Source organism: Equus przewalskii, chromosome 6 (assembly GCF_037783145.1).
Source record: "Equus przewalskii isolate Varuska chromosome 6, EquPr2, whole genome shotgun sequence".
Taxonomy (NCBI): domain Eukaryota; kingdom Metazoa; phylum Chordata; class Mammalia; order Perissodactyla; family Equidae; genus Equus; species Equus przewalskii.
The window spans coordinates 98,594,120-98,606,377 of NC_091836.1; the positions used below are offsets into that span (position 1 = coordinate 98,594,120).

The 12,258-nt window shown below is 41.3% G+C and overlaps 1 protein-coding gene across 11 annotated transcripts in view; it reads right to left on the bottom strand.

Moving 5' to 3' along the window:
- CCDC73 (coiled-coil domain containing 73) overlaps positions 1–4,041 on the bottom strand; it is a 151,570-nt gene extending 147,529 nt beyond the window's left edge. For 10 of the 11 annotated variants that reach the window (XM_070626600.1, XM_070626598.1, XM_070626596.1 and 7 more), the window contains exon 1: positions 3,744–4,041. The gene's annotated coding sequence lies outside the window, so the exon portion shown is untranslated. The remainder of the gene's footprint in view (positions 1–3,743) is intronic. The other variant, XM_070626591.1, reaches the window with a different exon arrangement.
- Positions 4,042–12,258: the final 8,217 nt, after the last annotated feature.

The window sequence follows — 12,258 nt, forward strand, 5'->3', positions numbered from 1 at the left end:
GTGATAGAATTCAATATATCTCTCGGGTCAAGAAACTGTAAGGAATACAAATTTTGAGTCAATAGTCTTTATCTTCAAGGTCTAGAAAGGTAGATAAAGCATTTATTCAAATAAGTGTAACCCCAGACATGATTAACACTAGGCATGATATAAGACATAACAGATAAAAAAGGGTGCTCTAAGTGTTCAAAGAGTTCAAAGTAGACAGTGCCTGAGCCTCATTTACTTCACATATAAAATAAGGATACTAAACTAAGTTTAAATTTTTACTTGATTGTTAATTTGTAAATATCCTTTCTCAATACCAAAATAGTTACAACAGCAAAAGCAAACTGGAGTAGTTGCTGTCTAGTACTACTTCTAGCAGTAAAATTCTGATTTAATTAACCTACAGAGAAGAGATTTTAGATTATTGAAGAATTCAAGAAACTGTTCACAAAGGAGGATTCTGAGACAGACCCTAAGCAAGGGAAATCAAACATGGCTGAAGGATAGGAGGATAGTTCTTATTGACACACACTGATCTGGAAAGTAGGAGGTCACTGATGAGCAATTTGCACAAATGAGATGTGAAGTGAGATTATAAGGTAGTAGTTTAAGGTCGTAAGTAATCAAGAACAGGAAGGGACAGTAGAAAAAATCAAACATTTTACATTTTATAGAAAAAGCCAGTAAAGATCACATGATTAAATATGAAAAGAGAGAGGATAATTGAAGGAGTGAGGTCTGACAGTTAAGTAGAGGGGAAATATATCAAGGAATGATTAGCCTCAGAAGAAAAGGGAACAATACTCCTTTCTTTCTTAGAAAGCAGAAAAATAAGGTGAAAGGCCAAGATACAAAGTTTGCTGAGGTTCCAGAAAGAAACAGGACTTTAGAAATCCAGTGTAAACCAGATCTTGTTAAATGAATTTCAAAATTCCAGAACTAAGGAAAATCTTAAAGCCTGAAAATGTTAATGTAAACGAATAAAGGAAACAGAAAGCATCATTCATTCAACATTAATTGAGCCCCTTCCATATTCAAAATGTAATGATTAAAAAAAAACAACATAGAGTCCTGGTCCTCAGGGAACTCTGCTAGAGAGATACAGACATATAAAGATAATTATAATACAATGTGGTCACATGCAATGGTAGAGACGCCTAGAGAGTATTATGGCAGCAGACAGGAGGAGCTTCCAATCCAGCAAGAGAAAGTCAAGGAAGGCTTGAGAAGGTCAGAGACTTCCTGGAGAAGGTGACTTCTGGGCTGAGACTTAAAAATCTTAAAAGTTAAGAAGTTAGCAAAGTGAAAAAGTTAGGTAAGAGTATCTTAGAAGGGAAAAACAGCATTAGCAAAGGCATAGATGGACAAAACATCATTTTAAATGAGGAACCAAAAACAGTTTTAAGGAGATCAGAGTGTAACACGTAAGGCTGGGAGAAGATTCGAGATGAGGCTTGAGGAGCAGGCAGGTCTTACCGGGGTTTTTCATCCATGTTAAGAAGCTTGAACTAATTAATACCTTCAGCATTCTGCTCTCATATAGAGTGCCTTTCTCTATCTTTTATGTTTAAACACATTTCAAAATCAGATCAAATTCTGTCTCCCCCAGGAAGCTTTCTTATGAATCCAGCTCAGATCAAATGCTCCTTTTCTCAACTGTACTTGTTGCCTGTTATCATATGATTAGCACCTTCTTGTGTATACTCCCCCATTCTTATTGCCTATTCCACATAATTTTGCACTTTATTATGTCAATGTATAATGCTGCCATTAGTAATGTTATTTTTTCATTAATTCTTTCATTTTTTAGGTTTATTAAGCTCTAATGGAAAACACTTTGGGAGCACAGTAAATATTTTATTAAATTACTATAAATTACGTAAAATTATTAAAACATTTTGAATTTATTAAAAGAAAATAATTTGAATTACCACGAGTAAAATATTCTCTATTCACTGTAAAATCTTTGTCAACTTTCTCCTTGTTTTAAGAAAAGAAGTAGTGATTTCCTAAACAAATTTTAGAAATTTAGAAATACTCATATTCTAGACATTCTGAGGTGTTTGAAGGAAATGAGAATTGGAAATTATCTCCATAAGGATCATATGGAACCAAACATAAAGTAAACTATTAAAGACACTATAAATTCAATTAACCTAAAGCAACACAACAGAGATCTTTGGATCAAGTACATAATTTTGGCCATCTTATAAATAAAATATAGGAAAATCTTTTCAACATTTCTTAAAACACTTATAACCTTTAAGTAAACTCCCAAATATTCCAAACTTGAAACAAGAATAAATTGCCAAAATGTCTTCATAAAAGCTGATTCTGTTTCTTTTTAAGGAAAAAACCTTTTTTTAAAATTGTGATTAACACTGGCTTATAAGCTTATATAAATTGCAGGTGTACAAGGCTAACTAGTACAGCTGGAAATTTTTTGCTCATTGAACATAAACTGAAAATAAAAGTTTTCGTTTTATATGCAACTACTCTCAGCACCAGAGAATTTCCGAAAGGCTTTTCTTATTATTAACAGAAAGTTCCTACGGGTCATAACCTATGAGAGTCTTCTATATTCTTACCTCGCTAGCGCATAAACTGATCATAAAGAATCATCTGCCAGTAAGCAGCACTCACTACCCCAGGACTGGCTGAGGAGCGAGACCTTCCACAAAGAGGCCACCGTCACGTCGAGCGCCCCTCCGAGCGCAGCCCTCACACCCACCTCCCAGCGCGCTCCGCCGCTGAGCGTTCGCAAGCAAGGGGACCCCACGGCCTCGCGCGCGACGACTGCAGCCTGCGCCCCAACCGCGGGCCAAGCCAGCCATGTAACGGGTCTCAAGCAGAGCTTTTCTACCCGGCAGGCTAGACTAGAACAAAATAAAAGGGAGACTAGAAGAGCGCGCCGCTCGGAGAGAGGGTGAGCAGCGCCTCGGGGGCTTTGTCTCGGGCCCTCGTTCAGGTGTTTGCTCTGGCCCGACGGACAGTGCTTGCTAACGGAGCGTAACCAGAGCTGAGGAGCGCTCTGAGGGCGCCTTCCCCGCGGGCCTCCGGGCGCCCCTCACCGAAGAAGCACCGCGGCGCGGGCCGCCGGGACGCCCGCCGGCAGCGCCGCCTCGAGGAGCCGCGCCGACGCCCGCGAGGACGCCCCGTGAGGGCCGCCCCTCGCGGTCTGGCCGCCTCGGCAACAACCGACAAGCCAGAGCAGCGCGCCCCCGCCCGCCCCCCGCAGCTTCCTCGCGGCGTCAGCAGAACCGGGCCGCGGCATCGCCAGGGCTGGGGCAGGCTGAGGACCGGGCGCCCTCGCCATGCGGGGCGCGTCCACGCCGTCGGAACCGCCCCGCGGGGAGCGCTTGGACACTACGGCCGACGGGACCGGAGCCGGCACGCGCCCCGCCGGACCCCACTGCGCCCAGACGCCGCCCACTGCTGGGGGCGGGACGCGCCAGGGCGGGGCCCCCGCAGCCGCTGTCCTCGCAGCAGCGCCGCTGCCCGGCGGGCCCGCAGGCCTGAGGCGGCGGCGGCGACAGGCCCGCGGCGACCCGCGGCGTGTGCACCAGCCGGCACGCGCGCGAGGCGCCGCTGGGAGGCGAGGCGGGGCCTGCTTGGGTCGGCCGGCGTCCCACACGCAACCCCAGGCCTGGAGGTGTGAGGGGCTGCTGCGCCGGGCCTACTCCCGTCCCCAGCGAAGACCGCCAGGCCCGAGCTGGCCCGCCGCGCACGCGGAGCTCGAAGCAAAGCGCACAGACCTGAGGCGCCGGGCAGGACGGCGGAAGACCACCCGCGGCCTCGCGCGCAGGAGCCGCCGCGCTGGGCTGCCGGGCCGAAGGTTCTAGACGCCGCTGGTCAGCCAAGGGAGGACGGGCTAGCTTGGGCGGCTGGAGACGCAGCCCGCACCCTTAGGTGTGCCCTGGACGAAAAGGGCAGGTGACTGCGCCACAGCCCAGGGCACGCCGGCAACAGCACAAGTCACCTCAGGCGAGCGCCTCTCGCTCCCCCGCGGCGCTTAGGCTCACCTCTTCCAGCCCACGGGCGCTTCCGGGTTCCGGGCCCTGAGGCACTTCCGGGTTACTTGGCCGTCTTCTGGGGCCTTGGGGCGTCGAAGCCAGGCCGGGAGGCTTGAGCCGCCGGGGAACGTGGGATTGATATTCTTTTAGGATGTGAGCTCTAGATGCTCCGTGTGTTTCCTAGTTTAAGTAAAACGTTTATTGGCTTATCCATCCGTGTTTATGAAAATCTTTGGAAGAATGAAGAAACAGCTTATAAGTTAGTGTTGGGAGCAGCGGGCACTGTGCAGATGGAGACGGGAGAGGGTGGAAGACCTTGCTGAAGACCTTTTTTTTACAGGTTTTGTGTTTGAATCACGTGAAAGTGTTATCGTGCAAAAAGTCACACGATTATTTTTTAAAAGTGAAATAATAGAAAAACTGTAGCTCTCATCAGACTGAAGATGACACCTACTCTAGCCCTAATAGAGAATGCAGTATATTTCAGGTCTCCTGCGTGGTTCATGCCGTGCTACCAAAATCTGAAAGAAATGGTCCGTGTCCTCAAAACTTTAACCATATTTGCAAGGAAAAGTCTGTCTGGAACTCTTTTTCCTCCTGCCCTTCCTTCAGAACTTCCCTGAGTGCCCGCACTCTTTCTCTGCTCTCCCGCCTTGCCGTCCCGTCACAGGCACCGGCTGACGTGGAGCCCGTGGCGTCCGCGCCCTGGAGCCGGCTCCGCGAGGGCGCCGGGCCTCCCGCACCTGCATCCCGGCTTCGAGCACGACGCCCGGCGTGCAACTCCCGAGTCCGTGAACGGCCGCTTCCGTTTGGTATGTGCTAACTGTAACAGCTATACTATAATATTTATTAATATTTACCGATAATTTACTGTGTGTCAGACAATGAGGTAAGTGTTTTATGTATATTACTCATTTTAGTCTCCACAACCCCAGTATTATATACTTTTTGCACATTAGGAAACTAAGGTGTAGAGAGGTTAAGGAGTTAAATTTAACGATCTCTGATCCCTTTCTAATTCTATGTAAGTTTCCCAATGGTTGGTGAATATAAAATATTACCTTTCTAGAAGAGAGTTTTAAAATAGTTTTCAGAATTTTTTTTGCCATTTCTCCTTTTCTAAAATATGTCTTATAAATATGTCTAGTTCAATGGAAAACACCTTGGTTTCAGTTGAAGTGCCTATTTTAAAACAAGTTTAGTTAATTGCTTAAAAATAACTTCATTAAGGGGCCAGCCCAGTGGTGTAGTGTTAAGTTTACACACTCCGCTTTGGAGGCCCCAGGTTCACAGGTTCCGATCCTAGGTGTGGACCTACACACTGCTCATCAAACCATGCTGTGGCAGCATCCCACATAAAATAGAGGCAGATGGGCACAGATGTGAGCTCAGCAACAATCTTCCTCAAACAAAAAGAGGAAGACTGCAACAGATGTTAGCTCAGGGCCGGTCTTCCTCACCAAAAAAACCCCCCACAAAACATTATGTTAACAAGAACAATAAAACTAAGCATATCCTTTGACCCTGTAATCCCACTTTTGAGGTGACATTCCAAGGGGAGTAATCATGGAGGCAAGAGAAGGAGAATAACAATTTGTACAAAGGTGTTTATAGCATTGCTATTTACAGTAATGAAAATTTTGAAACAATCATTCTAAAATAGTTGGATATTTAGAAAACTACATATCAATAAATTCAAACCCTTCATAACGTTTAAAAAATAAATATATTGTTTCAATGCATAAAAATGTAAGTAATCTCAAATGGAAAAGACAGACCCTGCAATGGGCACACTGATTAAACTTTTAAGTATATCTTTGAATTCTGAGAAAGATCAGAGAAAACTTTAGCATGATGTAATTGATCATTTAAATTTGTGGAATTATTTTTTTTTAGTTGGTAAAGTATTTAACAAAACTTGAGGGCTGGCCCGGTGGTGGAGTAGTTACGTGCACACGTTCTGCTTCAGTGGCCTGGGGTTCGCCAGTTTGGATCCCGGGTGTGAACATGGCACCGCTTGGCATGCCATGCTGTGGCAGGCGTCCCACATATAAAGTAGAGGAAGATGGGCATGGATGTTAGCTCAGGGCCAGTCTTCCTCAGCAAAAAGAGGGGGATTGACAGCAGTTAGCTCAGGGCTAATCTTCCTCAAAAAAAGAAAGGAAAAACTTGATAAATTCTCCTTATTCTTGCAAATAATGACTATATAGACTTGCCTTAAGCCATAGTTGAAATTTTCTTTTATGCTCAATAAGAGAACTCATGAAATGACCATCCTGGTAGTTCCTCAGAGAATTGCAGGTCAAAGTAAACTTGAGCTACAGTTTTACTACTATTGTATTAGCAATTTTTGGTGTTGAATTGTAATACCCAATGCCAGTGAAGTATGTGCTTAAATTGGTCACTCATGTTTTTTGGTGCCTTTATAAATGGTACAACCTTTTTAGAAAGCAGTATGATAGCACACAAGAAAAGGTATGAAAGTATTGTTTTTTTCTCTCAGTCCTGACAATTTGTAGTAAGGAAATAACGTGAGGAAAAAATATGTCTGCAGAGGTATTTATCACGACATTATCTATAATAGAAAGAAATCAGAAGTATCCTGAATATCAAGATAAGAGAATGATGGAGTAAATTACAGTGCACTAAAATGATATTTTGAAGGTTACACAAAAAATAATAGGGAAATTATTGTAAAGGAGCAAACCTTTTTATTGTATCGTAACTTTGTTATTGTATAGAATTTTTATTTATCATTTGACTACCATAATTACTTAATTACATAATTATCATATGATTAGTTAATGAACTTGTGCTAGAAACAGTGCTACCTACTCCTCTGTATCTGTCAGGATCTAATTCACAGTATTAATCAGCTGTGTGGGGAAGAGGTGAAATGAAGCATCTCAAGACAAAAAAGGAAAAATCCTAAAAGAGGGCTTCACTCTACTCATCTGACTCCAGCCTAGGATTCTTTATGGAAGGGCCTGTAGGACCCAGACCTATGTGAGGACTCGTAAGCTAGACACCCTTCCCCAGGTAGAGATTTTCTCTCATGTACCCTACAGACAGAAGCCTTAAGACTTCATTCTGTCAGGTATGTTGCCTACCTTGCTTTTTCCTCTCTGAACACCAAAATTTTTATTCTGCTAGCTGGATAGAATCTACCTGGTCCAAACATCTATGTCAAAATACTTAAAAGGTATTTTAATTCAGTATAATAAGATGGAAATTATGTTTTTTTAAATGTCCATGTGTACAAAAAGTGATATCCCCAAAGTGAGAATAATGGTTGGGTAAGTCCTTTAATTTTAAAATTTTTACTAAAAGTTGTTACATTTTGATATCATGGGGAGTGACATCAGCATCATGGTGGAGTGAGCTCTCCCCTTAAACTCTCCCCTCTAAAGTACAACCAAAAGGATATTCAGACACCAATAGGACTTTCACACAACACAAAAGATGTCTGAGAGACCCACACAGCCCTACATCTGAAGGTGGTGGGCCTGGATCCTGTGGAGGAAGTGGAAGCTGGTAAGGGGGACTTTCCTCTTCCCAACAGCAGCCAGCTACCTCAGGAATGGCATTTATATACTCCAATAACAAACTAACAAAGCAAGAACTCAAGAATACAATCCCATTTACATTTGCAACAAGAAGAATAAAATATCTAGGAAGTAATTTTACCAAGGAGGTGAAAGACCTATACAAGGAAAACTATGAGACCTTACTGAAATAAATTGATAATGACATAAAGAAGTAGAAAGATATTCCATGCACATGACTTGGAAGAATAAACAGTTAAAATGTCCATACTACCTAAAGCTATCTAAAGATTCAATGCATTCTCAATCAGAATCCCAAAATGACATTATTCAGAGAAATAGAACAAAGAATCTTAAAATTCATATGGGGCAAGAAAAGACCCCAAATAGCCAAAGCAACCCTGAGAAACAAGAACAAAGCTTGTGGCATTACAATCCCAGACTTCAAAATATATGACAAAGCTATAGTAATCAAAACAGCGTGGTACTAGTACAAAACAGGCACACAGATCAATGGAATGGAATTGAAATACCAGAAATAAAACCAAACATCTACGGACAGCTAATCTTTGACAAAGAAGCCAAGAACATACAATGGAGAAAGGAAAGTCTCTTCAATAAATGGTGCTGGGAAAACTGGACAGCCACATGCAAAAGAATGAAAGTTGACCACTATCTTTCTCCATACACAAAAATAGACTCAAAATGGACCAAAGACTTAAAGGTAAGGCCTGAAACCATAAAACTTCTGGAAGAGAATCTAGGCAGTACACTCTTTGACATCAGCCTCAAAAGGATCTTTTTAAATACCATATCTACTCAGACAAGGGAAACAAAAGAAAAATTAAACAAGTGGGACTTCATCAGACTAAAGAGCATCTGGAAGGCAAAAGAAACCAGGATTAAAACGAAAAAAACAACCCACCCACTGGGAGAAAATATTTGCAAATCATGTATCTGAAAGGGGTTAATCTCCATAATATATAAAGAACTCATACAACTGAACTACAAAAAAATGAACAATCCAATCAAAATATGGGCAGCGGATATGAACAGACATTTTTCCAAAGAAGATATACAGATGGCCAATAAGCACGTGAAAAGATACTCAACATCACTAATCATCAGGGAAATGCAAATCAAAACTACGCTAAGATTCCACCTTATGCCCTTTAGAATGGTTATAATCACAAAGACAAAAACAACAAATGTTGGAGAGGCTGTGGAGAAAAGGGAGTTCTCATCTACTGCTGGTGGGAATGTAAACTGGTGGAGCCACTATGGAAAACAGTATGGAGATTTCTCAAAAAATTAAAAATAGAGATACCATATGACCCAGCCATCCCACTACTGGGTATTTACCCAAAGAACTTGAAATCAACACTTCAAAGAGACTTATGCATCCCTATGTTCACTGCAGCATTATTCACCATAGCCAAGACATGGAGCAACCCAATTGCCCCTCGACTGATGATTGGATAAAGAAGATGTGGTATATACATATACAATAGAATACTACTCAGCCATAAAAAAGTCAAAACCGTCCTATTCACAACCACATGGATGGATCTTGGGAGTATCAAGTTAAGTGAAATAAGCCAGACAGAGAAAGACAAACACCATATGATTTCACCTATTTGTGGAACATAAACAAACTGACAGACAAAGAGAACAGTTTAGTGGTTCCCCAGTGGAAGGGGCATAGGGAGTGGGCACTAGGGGTGAAGGGGCATGCTTGTATGGTGTCCAACAAATAATAATGTACAACTGAAATTTCACAATGTTACAAACTGTTATGACCACAATAAAAAAATAAATTTAAAAAACATGTTACATTTTATAGTGAATTCTATTTAATGGGTTGACTATTTTTTTCTTTGAATAAGTTGCTAACAGACTTGCCCTATCAAAAAATTAATAAACATATTAAAACTGTCTAAAAATCCGTATACTTCTTACATTTGCCTGGCATGTCGTTGTAGTCCTCCTTCCCGGACTCTCCCTCCCCAGTACCTCACCCCAATCCAACGTTCCCATAGCTTTTTGAAAGATTTTATTTTTTTCCTTTTTCTCCCCAAAGCCCCCCAGTACATAGTTGTATATTCTTCATTGTGGGTCCTTCTAGTTGTAGCATGTGGGACGCTGCCTCAGCGTGGTTTGATGAGCAGTGCCATATCCGCGCCCAGGATTCCAACCAACGAAACACTGGGCCACCTGCAGCGGAGTGCGCAAACTTAACCACTCGGCCATGGGGCCAGCCCCTCCCTTAGCTTTTGCACATGCTTCTCCCTCTGCTTTTATAGTCACTCTACCTACCTGCACCTTCTCATTCTTTAAATTCAGCTCACAGTTCTCCACTTTGAAATTTCATCAACCCTCCACTCCCATCTAAGCAAAATTGATTATCTCCTTGGTACAATCACTATTTTCTGTGTATCTTTATTGTAGTATTTATCACTCTGCATCACAATTATTTGCACTTTCTTTCTTCTAATAGACTGTGAACTCCTTGAGGACAGGGACTCTGGTCATATTTACTTTTAAATCTTTTAAAGGCTAGTACAGTGGATGGCACATACATAGTGGTTAAGAGCAAATGGCTTGATACAAATCCTGACTCTGCCATTTACTAGCTAACGACCTTGGGCAAGGCATCCAATCTCTCTGTGCCTCAAAATCCATATCAATAGAATGGGGATAGTGATAGTACCTACCCCTAAGATATAAATATGATAGATAATGTATGTGAAGTAATACTACTGTGCCTGGCAGGTAGTAAGCATTCAATAAGTGATGACTGTTATTATCGTGGCTGTTATTTTTAAGAACTCAGTAAATATTTGTTGATTTAATGAGTTAATGAACGAGTGAGCTATATTTTAGGTAGCTATCAGGTATCTGAGGCCAAGCCCAGTTGATGGGAAGTTCTTCTTCTATCTTCCGTACCCTCTCTTTCTCTCCATTTAGCTCTCTGTCCTCGTTTCTCCCTCTCAATTAATCTGATATAACTTAGCATATGTGCAAAGTAAAAGCTTCCATCGCTACAAAGTCTGTGTTCTTCTTTATGAATAGGATGTGAGTATTTATTATAATGTGGAATAATTTTTACACTACACTAGATTAAGACTTCAGAATGTCTTAATCCAACCCTAACCATAATTGTCGGAGAGTAAAAGTATGTTATTTTTACTTGATGTTGTAAAGGAAGTGAGCATATTTACATGTCTCCCACTGGGTTCTCTATAATCACAGTTGCACATCCTGTATTAATAAGCCTGGAACTACTTAGAATTTGCCATGAATAAGGACAATGACTCCCCAGGAGAATAACAGGAGATAATAGCTATGTCAAAGAGTAATGGTATATGCACAAAGTAGATGAACAGGCTTCTACAGCCTACATGGTAAATGGTATAGTGAAAAGAAGTGCTTATAACTTGTCACAGTTACAGCACTCATCACATTTCCTTATGGTTATTTGTTTTCATGCTTGTGGGTAGCGGTTATATCTTGTTCATCCTTGTATCTGCAGCCTCAGCAGAGTGCTTGGCACATGATATATATTTAATAAATGTTTATAGATATAAACCTAAAGTCAAAGTTGCATATAACTCAAAGGATTTAGTGTAATAGTTGATAGTGCCACAAATTGTAGTAGAAATCTCTGTAAATTTTGCTGGATATATTGGGTTTTCACTCTGACTTTCACTTTGACACATATAAGAATGTAACAAGTCAATTAGCTATTGAATTTTGGGTGTCAATATCAGGATGATGGATTAATCAACTACACGACATTATCTGGAAGATACATTACATGTATTACATATACTATGGGACAGGTTATTGTGAGCTTATGATTGTTGATTTTATTCAACCTTATTTTATATATACACTACATAGGAGAAAAACTTAAAAGATATTCCTATTAGAAAATTTGCATTAACCCTATTTTTCCTAAGATTTACTTTTTTCCTAATATACTGGCTTTTTCTTTCAACTTCCAATTCAAATCTTAATGAAAAGCAATAAGACAAACTCAGCAAGTTTATGAAATTTATCTTTCTTGCCCCCTCAACCAGATCCTCTTTCTGATCCCGTTACTCATGGTATGCATTATTATAGTATCATTCTCCCAGTTATTCAAGATAGAAACTGCAGAGTAACGGATTCTTTTTCCCTCTCTCTTACTCCTCTCCTCCAAGTTGCAGGACTTACTGATGGATGTTGGATGAGGTCTGTGAAGGAAAGTGAAATAATGAATCCTGGGGTTCCTAGTGAGCAACAAGGCAGATGGTGTGGCCATTTAGGAAAATGGAGAAGAAAGGGAGGTCAACCCTTTAGGGGTGAAAATTGTTATCAGGATGCCTTTGGCTACAAATAACAAAAAATTTCAATTCAAATTGAGTTAATCAACAAGGAAATATATTATCTCAGATGACAGGAAGTCAAAAGTGGAAGACTCCAGATTTGGTTTGTTAAGTCTTCTGCTCTACTCTTCAGTGATTCTCTTTGTTTTGTGACCCCTCACCCATTCTGTGTTGGCTCCGTTCTCACATTGGGAGCAAGATAGCTTTCAGTCCTGAGCATCATTTCCAGGTACAACAATATGAAGAGGAAGACAAGAGCAATATTGTCTAGCAATTACTTAGAAGGGAGAAAAATCTTTCTCAGAAGCCTCCCAGCAGACATCTTTTATTGGCTCAAACTCA